This window comes from Ornithorhynchus anatinus, chromosome 11, assembly GCF_004115215.2.
Source record: "Ornithorhynchus anatinus isolate Pmale09 chromosome 11, mOrnAna1.pri.v4, whole genome shotgun sequence".
Taxonomy (NCBI): Eukaryota; Metazoa; Chordata; class Mammalia; order Monotremata; family Ornithorhynchidae; genus Ornithorhynchus; species Ornithorhynchus anatinus.
The window spans coordinates 11,059,569-11,082,001 of NC_041738.1; positions in this window are offsets into that span (position 1 = coordinate 11,059,569).

A 22,433-nucleotide genomic window follows, 5' to 3' on the forward strand; every position below is an offset into this window, starting at 1 on the left:
GGATGGGGAGTGGAGCCTTGTTGCAGGTCCTGGAGTGTGGGACTTCTGGGCTACTTATGCCTGTAGTGTTAACCTTCTCACTGTGCCTCAATCTCTCTTGTCTCGCTGCCGACGCCTAGGCCACATACCGCCTCTGGCCTGGAATGCCCTACCTCCTCAAATCTGACAGACAATTACTCTTCCCACCATTCAAAGCCTTATTGAAGGCACATCTCCTCTAAGAGGCCTTCCCAGACTAAGTCCCATTTTTTTTCACCTCTCTCTCTCTTCTGCATTGCCCTGACTTGCTCCCTTTCCTCTTCCCCTTCCCAGCCCCACTCATGTACATATCTGTAATTTTATTTATTTGCATTAATATCTGTCTCCCCACCTCTAGACTATAAGCTTGTTGTGGGCAGATAGTGACACTCTTCAATGTTGTATTGTACTTTCCCAAGTGCTTAGTACAGTGGTCTGCACATAGTAAGGGCACAATAAATCCAATTGAATGAATGAATCAATGATATGCTTAGGGAACTGGAGGGAAATGCTGAGGAGAAATGGTTTGAGGTTGGGAAAGGCTGATTCACCCACCCCCAGAAGCCTCCCAGATAGGGTGGGTTTGACCTGAATAAATCTCCTCCCCTTGGGGAAGGTCAACTTTGGTCCCTGGAAAGTTCTGAGGAGTGCTGGAAGAGTCAACTGTGCTTATTACCCCCATCTCCAGACCTACTCCTGGATATCTCCCACTCCACTGTAAGGAAGCAGAGAGATCCCTTCCTGCTTCTCTTCTCACACCCACAGTCCTCTGACTAATGCTGAGAGGTCACCTAAAGCCCCACTTCTGCCCATATCCAGGCCGGACTGACCCCAGAAGATTTCCACTTAAGAGCATAAAGTCTCTCTGGGCCCTTCCGGATGACACAGCCCTACCTGACTCAGCAGATCTGGCCACCAGCGAAGTCTTCTGCTCTGGCTCCTCGACAGGTCTCGACAAACAATTTGGTTTCAAGGATGAGAAGATGAAGAAGTCAGTGGTGCCCCTCGCCACATGCCCTCCTCCCCACCCCTCGGCTATCCCCACCATCCCAATCCCAGTGCTATAAATAACCCTAATTAAAACGAAAACACCAGCCTCCTCTGATCTCTTCTTGATTCCCCTGGCCACCATGGGAGGTCCTTGGAGCAGAATCTCCAGAATCTGCCAAGAATAACCAAGCTTGGAGAAGTTTTTACACCAGCTCCAACCCACTCCTATACGGCAGCCAAATGATAACAAAAACTTTTGGAGACCCTCCCACTGCCCCCAACCCACGAAAGCCCAACTATTGTCTTTTTGATTTATAATCCGGTTCAGCGGGGCTTAATTCATCACTTAATTAAAACAGTGACAGGAGGGTTTCCCACAGCAGAGTTTTGGTGGCTGGACTGCTCTCATTTTTAAAAGAGCCAGATAATGTTGGCTACAACACAGAAGCTTCTTTTTCTCCCAGAGTGAGTTGGGGTGGGGGTGGAGCTCCTTAGGCAGTCAGGAAGAGGGGGATAAAATGGAGAAGGGGTTGTGTGTGTAGGGCTGACTCCATACTTCAAATCAGCGGTTAGTATTTACTGAGGATGTACAGGGCAGAGTTCTGTACTGAACACTTGGAGGAGTGCCAGAGTGATTAAAGTCTCAATCCCTGCTTCTTGGAGCCTATAACCTAATGGGGGATACAGATAGAAAATCTATTAATAGTATCTACTGAACACTTACTGTGTGCACAGTAAGGGTTTAAGTGCTTGGGAGAGTACAATACAATAGAGCTGGTAGATATGATCACTGCCTTTATGGGGTTTACAGTCTTACAGGTGAAGCAGACATTAACGACATTAAGAAGGATCATGGCCTATTGGATAGAGCACAGACCTGGGAGTCAGGAGGACCTGGGTTCTTATCCTGCTTCCTTCACTTGTCTGCTCTCCCCACCTTCAAAGCCTTATTGAAGACACATCTCCTCCAAGAGGCCTTCCCAGACTAAGCCCCACATTTCCTCTTCTCCCTTCTGTGTCACCTTGGGCAAGTCTCTTAACTCATCTGAGATTGTTACCTCATCTCAGTGGAAAAAGCCCGGGCTTGGGAGTCAGAGGTCATGGGTTCGAAACCCGGCTCAGCCACTTGTCAGCTGTATGACTGTGGGCAAGTCACTTCACTTCTCTGTGCCTCAGTGACCTCATCTGTAAAATGGAGATTAACTGTGAGCCTCACGTGGGACAATCTGATTACCATGTATCTCCCCCAGCACTTAGAACAGTGCTCTGCACGTATTAAGCGCTTAACAAATACCAACATTTTTATTATTATTATTATCTGCAAAATGGAGATTTAGACTGTGAGCCCTATGTAGGACAGGGACTGTGTCCTTCCTGATTAGTGTGTATCTACTCTAGCACTTAGTACAGTGCCTAACACATAGTAAGCGCTTAGCAGGTACCATAAAATATTTAAATGAATGACAGGTAGGAGAAGCAACAGAGTTTAAAGATGTGTACATAAGTGATGTGAGGGTGGGGGTGGGGTGAATGCTTGAGTGCTTAAGGGCAGGACTAAATAGGTGAAGTAGTAGGGAAGGAAAATAGGTTGGAGAAATGAAACCCTATTTAAAGAAGCCTTCTGGAGGAGATGTGATTTTAGTGCTCTTTGAAGATGGGAGAGCAGAGTTTTGCTGGATATGAAGAGGGAGGGAGTTCCAGACAGGAGACATGGGTCAGTGTTGAGAGAACAGAGATTGAGGCACATTGAGTAGGCTGATTTTAGAGGAACAAAGGAGGAGGGCTGGGGTGTAGTGGAAGAGAAGTGAGACTCCAATAGAGAGAGCTGATTTCCTTACCGTGAGGAGTTTCTGCTTGATGTGGAGGATCAATCAATCAGTCATTTATTGAGCACTATGTGAGGAGGACTCTACTAAGCATTTGAGAGAGTACAATACAACAGAATAAACAGGCACGTTCCCTGTCAGTAACGAGCTTATAGTCTAAAGGTTGGGCAAGCCATTGAAAGCTTTTGAGGAGTGGGGCTGGGGCTACTGGGATTGTGGCTCTGAGGGATCCCTGAGAAATTGGGGTAAATTCTGGGATGGAGCCTGGTGGAGGTGGAATCGCTCGACCAGGAACCCATTTCAGCTCTTGGAGCAGTCTCAGATGACAGAGGACCACCGGAGGACACCATCAGTCAAACAGTAGCATTTACTGAGTGCCAACCATGTACCATACTAAGCATTTGGGAGAGTATAAGAGACATAGAACACATGACCTTTGCCCTCAAGTAGCTATCAATTTAGCAGGAGAGACAGGCACATAAATGCCAGTAGGATAAAGGGATAATGTATAATATTTGTACGTAAGTGTACATAACTGTGGAGGGAATTTGAGTTTTTAGGTGGGTGGAAGAGCCAAAGTGGCAGTAAGGAAATAGAAGATGGGAAAATTGGAGATATACCAGATCCAACCCTTGGGACAGGATGGGCTCTGCTGTGGATAGTGGGTATTCCCTGAATTATCTCCTCACCCCCTCAGTCAACCTGAACCTAGTATCCTTGAGGGGACAGTGTGACATCTCAGAGAACTTAGAACAAGGAGCTGACAGGCTAGTGACATCACTTCCTAGCCAGACTCAGTCGATCTTCAATTTGAGCCCCCACCCCCCAACACCTTCAGCCTGAAGTCACACTTGGCAGTGATCCCTCAGCAGAGTCGAGGGAATCTAACCCTCGCCTCTCTTTTGAGCTTCATCTCAGCCAGGCCAGGCCAGGAGAATGGGTACCTCCCCCTGCCTCCAAAGTCCTTTGAAGAAAGAGATTTCTCAAGTGCCCTTTTGGAAGCCAATTCCAATTCTGTTTCCTCAGAAAGACTGTTGTGTGCATAGGGAGGATTTGGAGTGAGAGACTGAGAGAGAGAGAGAGAGCGACAGAGAGACGCAAGGAAATGTAAACAGAAACAGTACCAGAGAGCAACAGAATCAGAGGTGGAGAGAGACACAGCGAGAGACAGAGACAGAGAAGCAAAGGTAGAAATAGAGAGAGAGAAAGAAAAAGAGAGGGTGAAAGATACAGAGTCAGCAGTAGAGACAGACAGAGACAGAGAAACCAGTCGGAGGTAGGATGGCCCAGGGGAAAGCCCGTAGGCTTGGGAGTCAGGATTCTAGTCCTGCCTTTGATTTGGACAAGACACTTAACTCTGAGGCTTCCCCTACCTGTAATTTATTTTACTCTCTGTCTCCCTGATAAGATTGTAAACTCTTTGAGATCAGGGATTATGTTTACCAACTCTATTATACTCTCCCAGTATAATGCTGGTGCACGGAGAGAGTGCTCAATAAATACCACTGATTGATTCATTCTCTGGGCTTCAGCTTCCTCAACTGTAAAATGGGGTTAAGATACCTGTACCCCCTGCCTCATATATTGTGGAACAAGGACTGGGTTATTTACTCGGCACAGAGTAACACTTAAAATTACCATTAGTTGTAGTTATAGTGGTAGTACCCGATTTGCTTGTATCCACCTTGGCACTTAGTACTACATGGCTTACTGGAAACAGCACAGGCTTGGGAATCAGAGGATGTGGATTCTAATCCCGGCTCCGCCACTTGTCTGTTTTGTGACCTTGGGCAAGTCACACTTAACTTCTCTGTGCCTCAGTTACCTCATCTGTAAAATGGGGATTAAAAGTGTGAGCCCCATGTGGGACAACCTGATTACCCTGTATTTACCCCAATGTTTAGAACAGTGCTTGACACATAGTAAGCGTTTAACAAATTCCATAATTATTATTATTGTTATTACTGTGCCTGGTCCATAGTAAGCACTTAACAAATGCCATGCTTATTATTATTATCATTATTACAAGACAGAAACAAAAAGAGACAAATAAAAAGAGAGAGCCAGAGGCAGGATCAGTCAATCAATCAGTGGCATTTACTGAGCACTTACTGTGGGCAAAAGACTATACTAAGTACTTAAAAGAAGGAGTAGGATGGAGGAGGAGGACATAGAAATGGAGAAGAGAGAATGGGAAAGAGAACTCAGAATGATTTCCATCCCATTTCTGTGAGAAATCCATCAACACCAAGGATGAAAGAGACTCAGCCCACGGCTCCTTTGACTCCCCATGCCCTGAAGCAAAATAAAACCGTGTGAAACTTTCCAAGAACCCCCAGAAAACCCAGCCTGATTTCCAGCCTACCCAAACCAGCTGGAGGAAAGCCTGGGCTCAAATCTATCCGCTTGCCGGTTGCCAGAAGGGTGGTACTCTTAGGGAGAAGCAGTGTTGCCTGGTGGATAGAGAATGGGTCTGGGAGTCAGAAGGATTCTGAGTTCTAATTTTAGCTCTGACACTTGTCTGCTGTGCAACCTTAGCCAAGTCACTTCTCTTCTCTGTGCCTCAGTTCCTTCATCTGTAAAACGGGGATTAAGTCTGTGAGACCCATGCGTGACAGGGACAATATCCAATCCAATTAACTGGTATCCATCCCAGTGCTTGGCACATAGTAAGCACTTAACCAGTACTATAGGGGGGGAAATAGAGGTCAAAACCCCATTTCTGGGATCTGAGTGTTATATGTGGGCAGGGAACGTGTCCCTTCTTTATTCTGTACTTCTCAAGCCCCCAGTGCAGTGCACCAAGAAATTACTTAGTAAGTTGTACAATTATCGTTTCTGCTATTACTACTACTAGAATAAAAATAATGATATTTATTAAATTTATTAAGCTCTTTTTACGTGCCAACCCTTATGCTAAGTGCTGGTGTGGACGGAAGATAATCAGGTCTCTCATGGGGCTCACAGTCTAAGTAGCATTTAGTCTAGGTAGAACAGGTATTCAATCCCTATTTTGCAAATAAGGAAACTGAGGCACAGAGAAGCTAACTGACTTGTCCAAGGTAAGTTAACTGACTTGCTTAAGGTCACACAGCAGACAAGTGGCAGAGCCAGGATTAGAACCCATGACTTTCTGACTCCCAGGCCCTTGATCTATCTACTACATCATGATGCTTCAGTTCCTCATATGGCAATTACTTGAGTATCTTGCTATCAATCAATCAAACAATCAGTAATATTTAGAGAGCGCTTACTGTGTGCAGAATACTGTACTAAGCTCTTGGGAAAGTGCACCATAATGGAGTTGCTATACGTGATCCCTGCCCACAAGGAGCTTATAGTCTACTGGGTGAGGCAGGCACTAAAATAAATTCCAGATAGAGGAAATAGTAGAGGACAAGGTTATGGACATGAGCGCTGTGAAGCTGGGGTAAGTATACAAGTGTTTAAGGGATAGCCAGCTAAGTACATATTCAACAGTGAAGGGAGGTCAGATAGGAGAAATGAAGGGTATCACATTCTTCCACATCCAGCTTTGCAGAGGTGTGTGGCTGTGAGCATCGTGCTGGGGCCAGAGAGCTGACTGAATCTCAGGACTTCAATGTTGCTATCGTATCTTGTCTGTCCGTCTCCCCCGATTAGACTGTAAGCCCGTCAAACGGCAGGGACTGTCTCTATCTGTTGCCGACTTGTTCATCCCAAGCGCTTAGTACAGTGCTCTGCACATAGTAAGCGCTCAATAAATACTATTGAATGAATGAATGAATGAATGAATGAGTATCCTGTACTGAGATGTAGGCAGTAATGCCTATGGGGTGCTGGAGAAATCAGTCAATCAATCAATGATATTTATTGAGCACTTACTCTATGCAGAGCACTGTACCAAGCTCTTGGGAGAGTACAACACAACAGAGTTAGTAGACACATTCCCTGCTTACAGTAAGCTCGTAGTCTAGGGAAAGAGGCAGACTTTAATATAAATAAATTGTAGATATGTACAAAAGTGGTGTGGGGATGAGGGAGGAGAGTATAAAGAGTGTAAAGTGCGAAGGTGACACAGAAGGGAGTGGGAGAAGAGGAAATGAGGGCTTAATTGGGGAAGGCCTCTTGGAGGAGATGTGCTTTTATAAAGGGTTTGAAGGTGGGGAGAGTGATCATCTGTCAGATATGAAGAGAGTGGGCATTCCAGGCCAGAGGCAGCATGTGGGAGAGGGGTCAATGGTGAGACAGACAAGATTGAAGTACAGTGATTTCATTGGCAATAGAGGAGAGAAATGTGTGGGCTGGGTTGTAGTAGGAAATCACTGAGGTAAAGTAGGAGGGGACAAGGTGATCAAATGCTTTCAAGCCTATTATGAGGAGTTTCTGTTTGATGCTATGGAGAAACTATCCAAGGACTTGGGCGTGACTTCAAGAGTAGGTCTGGGTTGCCCAGCCACGTAGATGGCTGAATTGCCACCTCCACTGTCTAGATTGGAAGATTGGGCAGCTAGCTGGATCAATCATTTAGCTCTCAGAACTGTCCTATCAATCAATCAGTGGTATTTATTGAGCACTTGTTGCTTGCAGACCCCTGGACTAAAAAGTTGGGAGAGTACAGTGCAATCGAGTTAGAAGAAAAGATCTCTGTCCTTAAGGTACTTATGATCTAGTTTGGAGAGCCAGACATTAAAAAATAAATTACAAATAGCAGAAGCAGCGATAGGAAGACCTAAGGTGGTGGATGTTTAGCTGGAAGGGAAGGTGAGGGTTTGGGAGATGCTACCCAGGACTGTTATCTAGACTGAAAGCTCACTGTGAGTAGGGACTGTGTCTCATATATTGTTATATTGTACTCTCCCAAGTCAAAACCCACCAGGGCTGAGCAGCGGCGGCATGGGAGAGAGTCAAAGGTGGATACTCATGTTTACTGCACGGAAGGAGGCAGTGGTAAACCACTTCCATATTTTTACCAAGAAAACTCTATGGATATACTACAGGAAGGATTGCAGATGGAGAGCGGGGTGTTCTGGAAGAGATGTGTCCATGGTGTCGCTATGGGTAGGAAACTTCTCGACAGCAAAAGACAAGACTCTCCCAAGTGCTTAGTACAGTACTCTGTACACAGTAAGTGCTCAATAAATATGATTGACGGACAACTGATTGACTAAGAACCTACTGATTTAGGGGTGGATTGAGTGTGAGAGAAAGGTAGTGAGGAGTTGAGGAGGGCACAAGGCTCCTGACTTCTGGGACAGGAGGATATAGTGACTGAGATGCACAAGTTAGGAGGAGGAGGAGGTGGACATCTCTTTGTTATGTGTTATTGCTATAGGAGACAGTAGGAAGCTCCTTCAGGGCAGGAATGAAGTATACCCACACAAGTGTACTCTCCCAAGCACTTATTACAGTGCTCTGCACAGAGTAAGCATTTAATAAATTGAAATGATCGACTGATTCATTTGTAATGCCTCAAATGGGGAACCTGTCAAGTGATTTTGTGGCCCTTTAACCTGTCCCTTAAACATCACATCATCAACCTTATCTTTACCTCTCTCTTTCCCCAAACAACAATATTAGAATGATAATGGCATTTGTTAAGCACTTACTATGTACCAGAATCGGTATTAAGCACTTGGGTGGGTTCGAGCAAATCTAGACACAGTCTCATTCCATGGGAGACTCCCAGTCTTGATCCCAGTTTTACAGGTGAGGTAACTGAGGCACAGAGAAGTGAAGTGATTTGCCCAAAGTCACACAACAGATAAGTGACAGAGCCGAAATTAGAACCCATGACCTTCTGACTCCCAGGCCCATGGTCTATCCACTTTGCCATCCTTCTTCTCGTATATCAGAGTTAGACCCCAAAATCCCCCAGTCCCTAACGAGTGCGTCGACCTAGATAGTATAAACATGATCCCTGGCATTAATCATGAGTAATGGAAACCAGAGAAGAGTTGTCACGTAGCTGACTATCACCCCGCTGAGCCTCTGCAACCTTTTCATCCCACACGATGAACAGCCACATGGACCATGGACTGAGCATGAAAGAAATTCCAGAGAGCTTTCTCTTTTTTGTTGTTTTTTTTCTTTTGGGGAGGGGGCAGGGTGGCGAGAATGGAAAAACACATAGGGATTAAAATTAGGAATGTCTAAAGATATGTAAAAAAATAGGGGGAGAGGTTGGGTTTGGGTGCTTTTAGGAGTTACTTTAAGACCAAAGCATTTTATGATAAATATGCCATTTATTGCATTTTATTTTCTAATAGTATTTGTTAAGTGCTTACTACGTTCCAGGCACTCTACCAAGCCCTGGGGTAGATACAAGCTAATCCGGTTGGACACAGTCCCTGTACCACATGGGGCTCACAGACTTAATCCCCATTTTGCAGTTGAGGTAACTGAGGTTCAGAGAAGTTAAGTGGACTTGCCCAAAGACTAACAGCAGACACATAGCAGAGCCAAGAATAGAACCTAAGTCTTACAGACTTCCAGGCCCATGCTCTATCCACTAGGCTTCCCCCTCTACTCCCTCTGCCATCCCCCCTTTACCTCTCCGCAGCTAAACCCTCATTTTCCCCTTTTCCCTCTGCTCCTCCACCTCTCCCTTCCTATCCCCACAGCACTGTACTCGTCCACTCAACTGTATATATTTCGTTACCCTATTTATTTTGTTAATGAATTGTACATAGCCTCGATTCTATTTAGTTGCCATTGTTTTTACGAGATGTTCTTCCCCTTGACTCTGTTTATCGCCATTGTTCTCGTCTGTCCGTCTCCCCCGATTAGACTGTAAGCCCGTCAAACGGCAGGGACTGTCTCTGTCTGTTGCCGACTTGTTTTCATTCATTCAATAGTATTTATTGAGCGCTTACTATGTGCAGAGCACTGTACTAAGCGCTTGGGATGAACAAGTCGGCAACAGTCCCTGCCGTTTGACGGGCTTACAGTCTAATCGGGGGAGACGGACAGACGAGAACAATGGCAATAAACAGCGTCAAGGGGAAGAACATCTCGTAAAAACAATGGCAACTAAATAGAATCAAGGCGATGTACAATTCATTAACAAAATAAATAGGGTAACGAAAATATATACAGTTGAGCGGACAAGTACAGTGCTGTGGGGATGGGAAGGGAGAGGTGGAGGAGCAGAGGGAAAAGGGGAAAATGAGGGTTTAGCTGCGGAGAGGTAAAGGGGGGATGGCAGAGGGAGTAGAGGGGGAAGAGGAGCTCAGTCTGGGAACGCCTCTTGGAGGAGGAGATTTTTAAGTAGGGTTTTGAAGAGGGAAAGAGAATCAATTTGGCGGAGGTGAGGAGGGAGGGCGTTCCAGGACCGCGGGAGGACGTGACCCAGGGGTCGACGGCGGGATAGGCGAGACCGAGGGACGGTGAGGAGGTGGGCGGCAGAGGAGCGGAGCGTGCGGGGTGGGCGGTAGAAAGAAGGGAGGAGAGGTAGGAAGGGGCAAGGTGATGGAGAGCCTTGAAGCTTAGAGTGAGGAGTTTTTGTTTGGAGCGGAGGTCGATAGGCAACCACTGGAGTTGTTTAAGAAGGGGAGTGACATGCCCAGATCGTTTCTGCAGGAAGATGAGCCGGGCAGCGGAGTGAAGAATAGACCGGAGCGGGGCGAGAGAGGAGGAAGGGAGGTCAGAGAGAAGGCTGACACAGTAGTCTAGCCGGGATATAACGAGAGCCCGTAATAGTAAGGTAGCCGTTTGGGTGGAGAGGAAAGGGCGGATCTTAGCGATATTGTAGAGGTGAAACCGGCAGGTCTCGGTAACGGATAGGATGTGTGGGGTGAACGAGAGGGACGAGTCAAGGATGACACCGAGATTGCGGGCCTGAGAGACGGGAAGGATGGTCGTGCCATCCACGGTGATAGAGAAGTCTGGGAGAGGACCGGGTTTGGGAGGGAAGATGAGGAGCTAGTACAGTGCTCTGCACATAGTAAGCGCTCAATAAATACTATTGAATGAATAGGCCACACTGCTTCTCATTTATTTCTATTAATTTTATTTTCATTTTTAAAATTTTATTTTATCTCTTCATTGAGCCGTTACTTTGGACTAGACCCTGGGTTAGATACAAAATAACCAGATTGCACACATTCTCCATCCTAGTACCAGGCTAAGAGCTAGGGTGGGAGATCAGGAATCTCAGGAAACTGAAACCCAAAGAGAATAAATGACTTATTCCATGCCTGTCAGCAGATCAGGTGAGGCTGGGACCCGGACTACGTCTTATCCAAATGCCATGCCTCTGTCCCTGTGCTCAGTACACCTTCCTCCACACAGGAGGAACTCTCCCTCTAGACTGTGAGCTCACAGTGGGCAGGGACTGTGTGTTTTTATTGTTTTATTGTATTTTCCCAAGGGCTTAGTACAGTGCTCAGCCCACAGTAAGTGCTCAATAAATACCACTAATTAACTGGCTGAGCCTAAAGCAGAAACTGGGGCCAACTTTTCCACTTTTATATTTGCCGTGTTTCAATCGGCCCCAACACTGAGTTTCTTGAAATACAGGAATTTTCCTCAAACTTTTACTACGGGTTGGGGTCCTTGTTGAAGATAAAAAGTGGTCCGTGCCCTCCAGCAGCTTATGCTTTACCAGGTGACACTTGAAGAACATACATAATAATTATCATTATAATAATTATAATAATAATGAGGATAATAGCAATAATATTATTTATCAGGTGCTTACCATATGATGAACACTGTGCTAAGCACCGAGAATAGATACAAAATAATCATATGGACATTGTCCCTGTCCCACATAGGGTTCACAGTCTAAGGCAGTGGGGGAGAGCAGGTGTCTTATCCCCATTTTACGGATGAAAAAACTGAGGCCAAGTGAGGTTAGGTGACTTGTCCAAGGTAACTTATTTTAGCACCTGGCTGCCACATTATAACGACTTTGAGGGCAGGGAGCATGTCTTTTCCTCCTAACGCACTCTCCTAAGCACATAGTTCAGGGCTCTGCACAGAGTAAATGCTCAGTAAATACTCCAACGATTGATAGATTGTTATGCAATCGGTAAGTGATAGAGGTGGGACTAGACCCTGATTCTTCTAACTCCCAGCCCCCTCCAGTCAACATCAGGGTGGATTATTATTATTATTAAATGCTGTCGAGTCTTTTCCAATTAATAACGACTCCCTGGTTATACTTTCTCCAGAACGTCCTGTCCTCTTCCATAATTCTAATGGCTCTTCCATCAGAGAAGCAGCGTGGCTCAGTGGAAAGAGCACGGGCTTTGGAATCAGGGCTCCTGAGTTCGAATCCCAGCTCTGCCACTTGTCGGCTGTGTGACTGTGGGCAAGTCACTTAACTTCTCTGTGCCTCAGTTCCCTCATCTGTAAAATGGGGATTAAGACTGTGAGCCCCACGTGGGACAACCTGATTCCCCTGTGTCTACCCCAGCGCTTAGAACAGTGCTCAGCACATAGTAAGCACTTAACAAATACCAACATTATTATTATTATTGTTGTTGTTATGGTCTCTACCCATCTAGCTGCCGGTCCACCTCTTCCACGTTTTCCCTGGACTTTTCCTAGCATTAGTGTCTTCTCCAGAGAATTAGTCCTCCTGATTATGTGCCCAAAATATGCTAATCTAAATCTAGTCATCTGCCTTCCAAAAACCACTTTGGTTTGCTTCCGGGCAAATGCAGTCCAGTCTTTCTGGTCCGGCAGAAAGAATCCAGGTTTGGAAGTCAGGGGACTTAGGTTCTGACCCCAGCTCTGTCACTTACCTGCTGGGCCACTTTGGGAAAGTGACTTAATTTATCTGTTCCCCAGTTCCCTCATCTTCAAAATGGGAATTCAATTCCCATTTTTCTTTTTTCAATCGTATTTGTTAAGTGCTAACAATGTTCCAGGCACTGTACTGCACACTGGGTAAATACGGGTAAATTATAATGGACATACCCCAAGTCCTATATGGAGCTCACAGCTTTAATCCCCACAAGACAGATGAAGTAACTCAGGCACAGAGAAGTTAGGTGATTTGCCTTAGGTCACACAGAAGACAAGTGGCAGAGCTGGGATTAGAACCCAGACACTTCTGACTCCCAGGACCGTGCTATATCCCTGAGGCCACACTGCTTCACTATTCTTTCTCCCCATTGGACTGTAAATCCCACATGGGAAGACACTGTGCCTGAATCCAATTGCCTTGTGTCTACCCAGTGCTTAGCACAGTGATTGGCACATATAAAGTCCTTAAACAATATCACAGTATTGATTTTAATTATTATTATCTGCTTGTTGATGGGACACCATCAGAGATCTGTCAGGACCAGCAAGAAGCTGAGTCTGTACTTTTCAATCCTAATCACAAAACCTTCCTAAACCCGGCTCCATTTACAATGCAGGCTTTGGCAACTAAACTGACTGGAAAGCCCAAAACTTTAGATCGGTAAGGGTTGGATGTCAGTCCTTTATCTTTTATTGGGAAAGATAATCTCACTAGCGCCTCAGATCCTGCCGGGCGGGGAGCCCTCTGGAGTATTGGGAACGGGGGCGTCTTTGTTTAAGTTTCACCAAATAAACTCAGAGTGGAAGGGGCCTCTCTCTGTCCATGGGAAATTCTCTCTTCCCCTTTCACAGCCCAGGCTGGATGGATTCCTTTTTCACACGGTCTGAGGACTTTTTCTAGGATTGGAGATAAACCTTCTCTCTCCTGGGCAAGGGAAGAGAGGGAAATGTGGGCAAATCTTCAGAGGCAAACAAGGAGTCAACTGGACACTCTGCCCTGAGCGAGGAGCAGACTGGAGCCTGGGTCGGACAGTAGAAGCCAAATCAGGATTGAGCCTCCATTTTTCTCTCCCAAGCATCATTTGGATGGGGTCAAGTCCAGAAGCGCTGACCTCCAACCAGGCAAGATTCCTCTCCCATGTTGCTCCATTCAAGAACAAGTAGACCTTTCTGTCCCTCTCTCTAAAAATCTGATCTCATCAGGACTCCCACTCCATCACACTTGCTCGTTTGCTGTGAAAACTTAAGGCTTGGCTTAATAAAGGTGTAGGGGAGGGAAAACCAAGCAAACCTCAACCATAGGTAGAGCCGATGAAATCAGCTTTGCAAGAAGTGTTAGCTAGGCTGTTTGTGGTATTTGTTTAGCATTTACTATGTCTCAAGTGCCCTGCTAACCAGTTGGAATACGTAAAATACAATCAGATTAGACCCAAGGGGGAGGGAGAACATGGTTTGAATCCCCAATTTACAACTGAGGAAACTGAGGCACAGAGAAGTGACATGATTTACCTAAGGTCACCCAGCAGGCTAGTGGCAGACCAAGACCGAAAGCCAGGCTTCCCGTCTCCCAGCCATGTGCTTTTCCCACTAGGCCATACTGGCATTCATTATGTACTTACCTTGTGACAAGCACTGTGCTCAACACTGGGGTAGATGCAATACATTTACTTTAGACATGGTCTCTGTCTCACGTGAAACTCACAGTGTAAGGGAAAGGTAGGAATCGTATTTGCATTTTGTAATTGTTTTCACCCTACCTCTTAGACTGTGAGCCCTGGGTGGGAAAGGGATGTTGTCTACTCTGATTATCCTATCTCTTTGCCAATGCTTAGTATAGTGCTTCACAAATAGTGTAGAGAAGCAGCTTGTCCTAGTGGAAAGAGCACAGATCTGGGAGTCAGAGGACCTGGGTTGTGATCCTGGCTCGCCGCTTGGCTGCAGTGGCCTTAGGCAAGTCACTTCCCTTCTCACCATTCCAATTACCCCATCTGTAAAAAAATGGGGACAAGATTGTGATCCCCATGTGGGACAGGGACTATGTTCAACTTGATTACCTTGTGTCTACCCCAGTGCTTAGTACACTGCCTGGCACAGAATAAGCACTTAACAAACACCATTTTTAAAAAAAGCGCTTCATCAGTGCATGAACATATGGACTCTCGGGCAGACCCGATTGATTTCTCTGGCATTTCCACTCACCCAGGTCTCTTTATCAGGGATGCTGTTGTCCCAGTATAACTGCCCTCTTCCCAGACAAGCCAGAGATCAGAAGGAACTGTGGACTTCAGAGCCAGGGCAGGCGTGGCCGGGTCTTGGGACACTGAGCCACTTCTTAGCCCCATCAGTGCTGACTGAGATCGGAACATTTTCTGCCCGAGAGATTGGAAAGTCGTTGGCACTGATGTGGAGCAGCCATGTGGCCTCCCCGCCACCTCCCACCCCAACCCCCTTTATCGGACAAACATTGAAAAAGCAGACGGCATGTTCAGGCTGCTGGCTTTTAAAGCTTCCTCCCCCCACTCAGCTCGTTATCTCAGTAACAAGAGCAGTTTAGATAGCATAAATCCATCCAGCCTTCACTTTAATTATCCCCCAGAGGTTCATACATCACGGCAGGGCCAGCGGGCTGAGCACTCCCCTACACTGACAAGGCCCGGACTTCTTGAAGTTTCACACGAGGGCCCGGGATGGTAGGGAAATGTTCAAACACAGGGTAGAGTAGTGAAAAAAAGACAAATGTCATAAAGTAGGAGTTTACTATCTTCTAAGCACTGGGGTGGAGGTAAGATCAAGAATTGGGCACATTCCCCCTTCCTTCTCTCCCTTCACACCTGACTGACTGTTACTTCCTTCATAATAATAATAATAATAATAATGTTGGTATTTGTCAAGTGCTTACTATGTGCAGAGCATTGTTCTAAGCGCTGGGGTAGATTCATTCAATAGTATTTATTGAGCGCTTACTATGTGCAGAGCACTGAGAGCTAGATTCAGGGTGATCAGGTTGTCCCACGTGAGGCTCACCGTTAATCCACATTTTACAGATGAGGTAACTGAGGCACAGAGAAGTTAAGTGACTTGCGCACAGTCACACAGCTGACAGGTGGTAGAGCCAGGATTTGAACCCATGACCTCTGACTCCCAAGCCCGGTCTCTTTCCACTGAGCCACGCTGCTTCATCCTCGAAGCCTTACTAACAGTACATCTCCTTCAGGAAGCCTCCTCTGACTAATCTCTCATCTTCCCATCACATTTTTCCTCCTCACTACATCAGTCAATCGTATTTATCGAGCGCTCATTGTATGCATAACACTGCACTAAGTGCTTGGGAAAGCACAGTAAACAGAATTAGCAGACTCGTCCCTTGCCCACAACAAGCTGAGTCCTTTGCCCTTAAGAACTTTTATTCTCACTGTCCCCCAACCTGGTGTTCATTTCCTTATATTTGGTTGCTTCTCCTACCTATTTTTTATTTCAATATCCATTTCCCCCTCTAGATTGTATGTTACTTGAGTGTAGGGATTGGAGCTACTAACTCTATTGTACTCTCCCAAACACTTAATCTAGTGTTGTGCATACAGTCAGTGCCTTATACATGCCATTTATTGATTTGTTAATTGAAGTATCTATGTTGTGCTCTCTGACTTTAGACATGTGTTCCAGAGGGGTTAGAACATAGAGCATCTTGGGCGGTTGGGTGTTTCCCAGAATGCTCTCTTGTGTGATGAGGCTACTCAGGCTGAGGGTAGCTGAAGAAGAGAAGCTCAAACTTTGAGGACACAGGGGGCAATCAGCAGGCCTCCTGGTGAGGTAGAAAAGATGTCTACCTCAGACCCCTGCTCCGCCTTGCTCCTCGATTCTAATAATGAGCTGATGAGATGATATCCTGTGTGAGAGCAGTCACTAAATGTTACCTTCATTGTCCTGGAGGGTTCTGTCAATCACCTGCCTGAAGACAGGGGGCTGGATCAGATGGGAGTGCCCAAGGAGTGAAAGCACAGATACTAGGCTAGGTCTACACCAGCTTATTATTCAGGTCATTTAGATCTCTCAAATATCTTTGGGGCCTCAGCTATCTGGGTATTTCAACAGAGGTGCATTTTTCTCCTCAATTATTCAGCAAATTGGTTAGGACAAGCCTGTTAGGGCAAGATGCGAGAATGCAAGGAATTCCATCAGTGGTCACTCCAGTGATCCATATAGAAGCAGCATGGCCTAGTAGATAAATCATGAGCCTAAGAGTAAGAAGGACATGGGTTTTAATCCTGGCTCTACTACTTGCCTGCTGTGTTGCCTTGGACAAGTCACTTCACTTCTCTGTGCCTCAGTTACTTCATTTGTAAAATGGGGATTGAGACTGTGAGCCCCATGTGGGACTGGAACTGTGTCTAACTCGATTTGCTTGTACCCACCCCAACCTAGTACCTAGTACAGTGCCTGACATATAATAAGCACTTTACAAAAACTATTATTATTGTTATTATTATTATTATCCATCTGTGCATTCAGTCTTTGCTGTCAAGGAACCTGGTGATGGTTTCACTTCCAGACATCCACCCTTATAGTGAGGGATGACTGGAAGCAACTCGAGGTCAGGGATGGGGTATTCTAATCCTATCAAACTGTCTCATGCTCTTAGTACAGTGTACATCAGGTACAATCTGGGAGGGATAGGTTGGGTCATCAAAAAAAGTGTGCCCATCAGGATCAGTGAGCAGAATAGGCCTGGGCAGTGGGAACCATATAACTGCCAGCCCCTGGGAAGAAATTTAGGGGTGTGGCTTCATGCTCTGGGTCATTTCCTCCAGAGTAAACCCCTCCTGCCCACAGTAACATGGAGGGCTTCTGTTTCACATCTGTTTCTCCTTCCAGTGTGGCGTTCTGGGTCACTGACTTGGGCTGGTCTCCCCCTGCGCCTTTCACCTGATCTCCCTCAAGCAGGTCAGAACAGAGTGGCCTCCCTGCTCTGCCCCAACCCCCCATCTGCCCAACCCTCCTCTCACCAGTGTCTGGACTTATGGAGTCTCCTATCCCCTGTCCCTCTACCTCACCGTCTCCCACACCGCTTCTGTCACAAGAACCGAGCAAGCTTTAAAAGCTCCATTTCTCTTTCCTCCCCTACTCCTCCCTCTCTCCTTCCCTCCCTCTGTGAGGTCTTGCCGGCTGGTGGCATTTGCCATCCCCTGACCTTCGGCCCCCAAAGTGTCAAACAGGTCCGTTGGAGGGGAGGAATCTGATAGGCAAGAATCCTCCCTGCAGAGCCAGGGATGGCTACATGATGGCCTGTCGTTCCCCTGCCCTCCCTCAGCATCTGGGGCCCAGCTGGCTAGTGGGAGACCAGGGGTGGTGAGAGGCTTTTGGCCAGGCCAAGGAGGACACTAAAATTGTAGCTGACTGCTGAGGAACAGGGAAAGAGGGATGTGAGGTAGGTGTGGATTTATTTTTTAAATGACATTTGTTAGGTGCTTACTACGTGCCAGTTTTTGTACTAAATACCAGGATAAATGCCAGCTAATTCAGTTGGACAGTCCATGTCCTATGTGGAGCTCATGAATTAACTGAGGCACAGAGAAGCTAAGTGACATCCCCGAGGTCACACAGCAGACAAGTAGTGGAGCTGCGATTAAAACCCAGATCCTCTGACTCTCAGGCCTGGGCTCTTTTCACTAGACTGTAAATTCATCCTCTAGACTTGTAAGCTCACTGTGGGCAAGGAATGTCTCTGTTTATTGTTGTATTGTAATCTCCCAATCAGCACAGTGCTCTGTACACAGTAAGCAGTCAATAAATACGATTAAATGAATGCTTCTCGTGGCCTAGTGGAAAGAGTCTATTCTCAAACTGCCCCACCTCTAGTAAGCCCGCTGTCAGGTCTTAGGATCATATGCGTCGTCATCTGCTTTGCTTCCATCCTCATATTGCCTCCACTCACATTTCCCTTTGGGATGATCATTGAGCAGTCAGTCAATCAATAAAATTTATTGAGCACTTACTGTATGCAGAGCCCTGTGCTAAGCACCTGGGAGAGTACAAAGCAACAGAGTTGGTAGGCCTGATCCCTGCCCTCAGGAGCTGACAATTGAACTGGAGAGGCAGGTACTAAAATCATCTATAGGTTGGGGAAGCAACAGAATATGGAAATGTGGACAAAAGTCCTGTAGAGGTGAGGGATGGGGTGAGTTAGATATGGACTCAAGAGCAGCAGGGTGGTCTAGTGGATAGAGCACAGGCCTGAGAGTCAGAAGGATCTAGGTTTTAATCCAGCTCTGCCATTTGTCTATTGTCTGACCTCAGGCACATCACTTCACTTCTCTGTGCCTCAGTTCCTTCATCTGTAAAATGGGGATAAAGCCCCATTTTACTGTAAGCCCCATTTGGCATAGGGACTGTGGTCCAAACTTATTAGCTTGTATCTACCCCACTGTTTAGAACAGTGCCTGGCACATAACAAGCACTCAACAGATAAAGAAAAAAGTGCAGGTGATGCAAAGACAGGGAACTTCCAAATGCTTAATCCAGGGCTCTTCAAACTGATTGATAGGAGAAGGGGAGAGGTTAGACAGGGAAGACTTCTTGGAGGAAATGTGATTTTAGTGGGGCCTGGAAGATGAGAAAGTTGGTGGTCTGTCGGATGTGAAGAAGGATGGAGATCCAGGTGTAGGGCTGACTTGAGAGGGGTCGATGGCAAAAGAGAGAGACAGATACAGTGGGTAGAATGCAGTTAGAGGAGGGAAGTGTGTAGGCTGGGTTGGACTGGCATAACTGTGAGGATAAGTAAGGGAAAGAAAGCCGATCGGGTGGTCACATTTCCCATTTCATCTCATTCAGTAGAATCTACAGACTTTCACTCGGGCAATTTACTGGGTGCCTACTATGTGCAGAGCACTAATGTGAGTGCCATCTGTAAATAGAGCACTGCACTGGACCTCCTTTGTAAGTAGAACATTTTAGTAAGCACTTTTTGTGTGTGGTGCCCTGTATTGGTTACCAACTGGGTGTACCTGGCACCTGAAAGATGCAGGGTCTTGTACCAAATGTCTTTTACATTACAGGACTCTGTAATGAGCATTATTGAGTCCAGAACACTATACCCAGCGTTTACTGAGTACTGCGCACTGTACCAGGCAGTCGGGAGAGTACAATGACAGTACAAGAAGGGGTCTCTGTCCTTGATGAGTTCTTCTTCTGCTTCAAGTTGAGACAAGATTATTATCAGGTCGGTAACAGAAGGGCAGAGACATAGGCTACAGCAAGGAGAAGCAAAGGCCAGTACAAGGCAGGAGAAAAGGTTCCACAGTGTGGGTCTGCAGGACTCAGACAGCAGATCTGGAATACCCACTCCAAGTTGGAGTCAGAGCAACTATACTCAAAATTAGAGACCCAGGCTGCAGCTCTGGAATACCCACCGCACGTTGGAGTCAGAGCGACTGTACTAAAAATCAGAGACCCAGGCAGCTTCCCCCCGACCCTGACATGAGGTTCTCCTGTGAAGGGCCAGAGAGAAAAACGAGGTGGTGTCTGCAAAGCAGAAGCCTGGTTTCAATTTTCCTTTAGATCCATAAGGACAAGACAGGGGTGGCTCGGTGGGGAGATTTATGGCTTCTGATTCTCTCCTTGCCGTTTATGAAGAGCACCATTCAGGTGCTGGGCACATGGCAATTCTGGAGTGCCAGACGGGGATCAAAGGCAAAGCCCCCAAACCCTTCCCCTTTCAACAGGCACAGTCTCCCTGCTCCTCAGACAGAGGCCCCATTTGCCTCCACTCTTCAATCCGGGGAGTCATTCTGGAGTTCTCTGTCTGATGCCTTGACATGAGTGGAGCACGGGATTCTGGGTATCCAAAATGCCGACATCTCTGGGGGAAGCTGTGCCAGGAAGGCCGGATAGTTGGCACAGATGGGAAAGGGGACTAACATGAGATGGGAACATATTATTCCTTGGATGGTGTTGGAGATTAATGGAGCCTCTGCATTGTGCAAGGAGAGACTTTCTGGAGAACCCCTGGAGAGATGTTTGTCAGCGAGATTGAGTCCAGCACAAACCTAGGTGAGGGAAGCAGGTTTCTCTTGAAACACTCACCCACAGTGATTGTCACCTTCGGTTTCAACAATCATGGTGCTCATTAGGTACTTACATTGTGCCAACCATAGTACTAAGCACTGGGGTAGATTCAAGATGATCAGATGGGACATGGTCACTGTCCCACATGGGGCTCACAGTTTACCAGGGAGGAAGAATAGTATTTATTTTCCATCTCCAGAGAAGCAGGCATTCACGGCGCCCACGGATCTGAGTCAACATCACCCCTGCTCCTCGTGGCATTTTTTCTATGGGGTGAAGGTACTGAAAAGGGTGTTGGTTTTTTTGCACAGGGTGGGCGGGGACCATCCTGGAACATGGAGCCATGGAGGGAGGATTGTCTCTATGCACATATCGGCTTGGTTTCCCTCATCACGGTTTGGTTAATTGCACTGGCACAAAACCCAGCCACCAAATGAACCGTGGACTCAGCTGTAAAATTAGAAAAAGATGGACCCACGGGGGGGAGACAGGAGGCAGGTCCTCACAAATCCTGATTTGTATACTCCTTCCAGCCCAGAATCTCCAAATGCTTGACAAACACAATGCTCATGTCTCCAAAGACAAGGACTATAGTGAAGCCAACTCTGGGACCCCATCAATCTCCGGTTACAGCTCAGCTGGGGCAAGGAGGGGACTGGATGAGCAAGAGGACCTAAGGCATCCCTGAGGCTCATAGGAGCAGAACAGTTTGTCTTGAGGACTTGTGCCCACTGAGAGAGGTTTGCCTAAGGTTAAAATAGCTAGTATCTCCTTTGCTACTCCAAAGAAATTGGCTGTCCTGATGGTCCAGATGACAGAGCAGGCGTTGAGGCTCAGAGAGGTCAGATGAGTTGCTCAAGGTCACCCAGCAATTTAGGATTGGAAAACTGTTAAGGATTTACCCTCCAAGAATGATTCGGCATAATGCTAATCCAAACCATCCATGGGCTAATGCTTCCAAACAAGTCAACCACGTGGTGGATCCAGCCCAAAGCAATTTCTCCACTTGAAGGAGGAGGTTTCATTCAAGAGAGAAAGAGTGGAAGAAGAGTCAATGGAAACTTCATTTTTGTCTCTTTTAGGCCCTTAAGACTTTGACTCCCATTTGACATGGTGAGTACCCACCCTAAATGTCCCAAATAATGGCTCCTTAACATAATTTGCTAGATTTGAAGATGTTCATGAGATGTTGTTAAGGTTATTGAAAACACACGCTTCCAAGTGTCCCAGATATGCTTTTTTAAAATTAATTTTATAGGAAAAATCTCTAGGCCTAGGGCTGTTCTCCAAAGATTATTTTTATTTTTCTGAATTGAAACATCACTCCAACACTCAATTCAGAATAAACAAACTAACAGTGGGAGAAAGCAAAACAAGGCTCGATTTCAGGTCTACAGAGCTCTGCAAGAAAGCAAAAATAAACGTTTCCAACTCTAAAGTAGCTTGAAAACAAACAGTCTGATCCTCTCCCCCTCCCTCAGCCCTTGCATTGACTTCTCTGAAAGCCAAAATTCTTCCATACAAACTCAAGCTTTCTCCTCTCTAGCCATTCTTTCTAAAGAGGAAAGAGTGCAGGACAGGCTGGTGGGAAACCCAGCTGCCAGCTCTGGTTCCCCCACTGGCCTAAGGTGTGACTTTGGGCAAATCACAACCTATCTGGGCTCACTTTCGCTACCTGTAAATGGGGATAAAATATTCATTCTCCCTTTCTCCAACTGTAAGCTCCAGGTGGGACAAGGGACTGTGTTTGATCCAATTATCTTGTTTCTAGCCTAGTGCTTAGAACAGTGGTTGACATCCCAG